General features: G+C 38.6%; 1 pseudogene; it reads left to right on the top strand.

Moving 5' to 3' along the window:
• The first annotated feature begins 463 nt into the window (after window positions 1-463).
• Window positions 464-582, top strand: LOC145401499 (5S ribosomal RNA; annotated as a pseudogene).
• The last annotated feature ends 3660 nt before the right edge of the window (window positions 583-4242 follow it).

Raw genomic sequence — 4242 nt, 5'->3', positions numbered from 1 at the left:
TATGGACTGAGCAACCAAGGCCCAGGCCCCTTAGGTCTCCATGGGGCAAAACTAGATGGAATGCTGGCTGGATGGGAAAATATTATTATTATCATAATTATGATTGTTATTATTATTATTATTATTATTATTATTATTATTATTATTATTATCATTATCATTATTACTACTACTACTACTACTACTACTACTACTACTGCTACTACTACTATTATTATTATTTTTATTACTGTTAGTATTATTATCGTTATTGTTATTACTATTATTATTAATGTTGTTGTTGATATTATTGTTGTTGATGTTGTTGTTGTTGTTATTGCTGTTGCTGCTGCTGTTGTTGTCCATGATATTTACTGAAGATGTTGCTGTTAGCAATGTAAGTACCTGTAATGTTATTACCGTAGTAAGTTTTACACATCGTTATCATCACCATCATCAGCAGCATTATTTTTGTGATCATCATGATTAAGTCATTATCACGTTGAATACACCGCTTCTCGTCCGATCAGCGAAGTTAAGTAACGTTGGGTCTGGTTAGTACTTGGATGGGTGACCGCCTGGGAACACCAGATGCTGTTGGCATAACGTTCTCCCTACGTGTCAAGTGGGGTTGGTGGAGGATTAGTGTCCCTCCCTGTAAAACAATTAACTTTAAGCCCTTGGCCACCCCGTTTGGGATACATGGCGTCTAGCAATGAATGAATGAATTACTATTATAACATCATTATCAGAACTGTTGCTGTGGTTACTGTCCTAATAATGCTCATGTTTATTCCAGTCATCATATTGGCTATTATTCTGCCAGAGTACACCAGACAGCAGATATGTGAGACAGGCTGCCATGAAAGATAAAGGACAGGAGTTGCAGGCTACAGTAAACTCTTCTGTCCAGTGTCCTATTTTTGACTGGTAATTCTGCTGCTCCGGAAGGTTTCCTTCCATTAGGAAAGATCTTTGATACTGAAAGGGTTTTAAAGGTGCATTTAAATCCTTTAGTTAGACAAAAATATAAACAACATCTACAAATCTCAATGAAGTCATGGGAAAAAAACAAGAATAAATGAAATATCAGACATAGGGATGAGGTGGTTAACTCTTAGAAATCTGTGATCACTACCAGTTGAAGAATATCACCTGGGGTTTGGTGGATTACAATACTTTATTTGTTCCAAACATTCGACGGTTGATGGTACTAGCATTAAAACCCAGACTCTAATGACTCTGTCTGTCTGTCTGTCTGTCTTTCTGTCTGTCTGTCTGTCTGTCTGTACGATTTCATTCAGGTAATTGGAAGCTTTTCAAAGCGAAAATGTTATATAAACTACACAAACCCTTTTATAATTCCTTTTGGTAAAATAAGTTGTAGACTGATGAAAGCAACGTTGCAGGATTCAAGTTTTGTTTACTACACAAACTGCGAAAAAACAGATATAAACCTGCACAGATATATGCTATGGAGATAAAAAAGAAGTCATTTTATATATATATATATATATATATATATATATATATATATATATATATATATATATATATATATATATAAACCAGTGCTGCCCCACGAGAAGCGTAGAAGACCGGAGCTAGGCAAGTTGGTCCTGAAGTTTAAGATGAGAGTGACCAGCCCCACTCATCCGTGAGTGGCATTACGTGAGCGGTACACCCCACCACCTCTTGGATATAAACCTGCATCGGCTCAATCCGACTGGAGCGCCTTAAGTACCCACTAAACCACCAGGCGCCTTAATTTGGTTATTTGGTTACCACCCAGCGTAGTAAATATTTCCTGGTGTACAGGAAACCATTTGGCTTGTCATTCAGTGTACAGCCATCCGAAGATGGAAGGAAGAGGGAAGAATGACGGAAAGACATGAGAGGAAGGACGGAAAGAAGGAAGAGAGAAAAGGGCAGGCGCCCGAGAGCAGCATTACCTCGAGTGTATATAGATACAGATATAGATATAAAGGGAATTACAGTAATAAAAATAAAAATACGTAATGGAAGTAAATATTGTGAGAGACCTTGGGGCTCATCCCAACTTCCAACAGGGAAACATTATCATAGATTTTTTTACATTAACTTCGTCCAGATTTTCGTCCGTTTGTGGCTCATTTCATCTAGGCCAGAAACAGAAAAACGATACTACGGCTCTACATTCTTATAATAACGCTTCGTGAATAACAGCGTATTCTAGCATTAATGTTGTGTCATATATCAGCGTTCAAGATGGAGACATGGTGGTTCTAGGACGTTATAGTAAAATGTGTATAAATGTTTTAGTTTAACATAACATTTTTGAAAAGGTCAAGAAATAAGTTTTACGGCGAATTTTATTTAGGATTTTACTCATCGAATGTACACTAGATTGCGGTTGTCCCTAGACCACTTTGACCAGTTACTATAGAAAATTGTAAACAGAAAGGTACTATTATGATACTGATAAAGCTTGGGTGGCTCTCCTGACTTAATCCTCTTTATACGAATGATGGACAGTTATTCGTGTGAACCAAGCCTTTTTCTTAATCAGCATAAAATTATATAAGAACTGACTATTAATCCCAGAAACATTGTATCTAGTTTTGCATGTTAATATTTAAATTTCACTCTACCTGGCAAAATATGCAAAGCAGATTAAAAGCTGGATCCAATAAAGTCAAGAGACAAGCCAATAATTTGTTTGAATAATGAACATATTTTGTTTTACCCTCTTTACTGATTCTGGCGTCATTTTGAAGTCCAGGTCAAACAGACAAAGAGGAATACTCGACTCCATGGATGTGTTAGGTTGGCCGGTGGATATATTGGTTACAGGAATGGCATGAACTGCAGGAGGGGAAAGGGGGGGGGGGTTGCCTTGGGGGTACGCCAATCCTCCCCCCTTATTAAGATATGAAAGTAATAATAAATAGCACATTTCGATTTTTTTTTCGATTCAAATGCACGAAGGGGTATTTCTGCAACGAAACACCCCCTTCCTTTAAAAAGTGCTGGGTCGAGCCCTGCAGGACATTTTCATACTGAAATTATGATAATCACAGTGTTTGGTGATCACTGTGCAACGGAAGTCTATAGATCTGTGGCAAATATATTTTTCTTAATCAAAATGTCAACCACAAAACGGAATTTAAGCCAATCTGATAGGGTGAGAATCGATTGCAAAGGAAGGTTAGGAGTTATGGCTCTTAGCTGAAACCACTGAGGACGGCCCAATAAGTCAATATCAAACAGGGACCACTGGAGATTCTCGTTTGTATTCAGTAAAACCAGTTGTACAATACTCGTGCTATTGGAGTAGCTTCGGGAAACAGGAGAACGCAGACTCACTCACAATTTCAGTGTCCCATATACCGTACGTATTGGTTTACAGAAAGTAATATAAACATGTAGGAGCTGGCCCCACTGATTTACTGTTTACCCCTGTCACTGCATTTTACTGCATGTTATAGATTACTGACAGCGAGTTCTTCCACATAAACCTCACATGAACCACTTAATTTCACTGTATACTTTTCCACACATGCCTCCCACTCTTCAGGGGTGCTCAGCCTTCTGTGATTCAAAATCTCTCACACAGTCCTGCCATCTTCCTCCGGACCTTCTCGTTTATTTCCCTCCTTTCACTTGCGATCTGTACCATCAGCCTTCTCTCTTCACCCACTCTCTGTACAAAGCCATATTATTCCCCTCTCCTCCATCTTAGAGTATTTCCCCTTTTTCCGGCGCTTTGCGTTTATGACACTACTGTATCGCTCTGTCTTCTTACAAACGCATATTCACCCAAACAGAGATTAGTCTTTCAGTTTTATAACACCCTGATACTTTTGTCCCTTCCCCTTTCCTGTGTTTTTTTTTTTTTTTTTTCACAGGTCCTAGGATTCCCCCTGCTGCCATGTCCACGACCAAATACCTGCAACATTTTACCTCCTCCAGATCATCACAAAATAAATTCTCTCTCTCTCTCTCTCTCTCTCTCTCTCTCTCTCTCTCTCTCTCGAACATTTCATCACTATATTCATTCTTGCATTCACTGGCAACTACCTCCTTTCACTAAATTCCAGAATAAGATACTAACGTCTGATGCTTACTTATTGCTTACTGAGCCGACAATCAAAGCAGTGCTATTTGCCTGTAACAGGTAGTGTGCTTCACAGTCTTCCCCTCTCTATCATAAGCTGTCATCTTTCTTTGAACATTTTATCTATCCCCGTCACAAGCCCATTCGAGTCACAGACAGTACACATA

The sequence above is a fragment of the Coenobita brevimanus genome, chromosome 55 (assembly GCF_032717465.1).
Source record: "Coenobita brevimanus isolate Jiangsu-jjx chromosome 55, ASM3271746v2, whole genome shotgun sequence".
In the NCBI taxonomy this organism is placed as follows: domain Eukaryota; kingdom Metazoa; phylum Arthropoda; class Malacostraca; order Decapoda; family Coenobitidae; genus Coenobita; species Coenobita brevimanus.
Note: the sequence above shows the minus strand (reverse complement) of the source record. Positions and strands in the feature narration are given on the sequence as shown.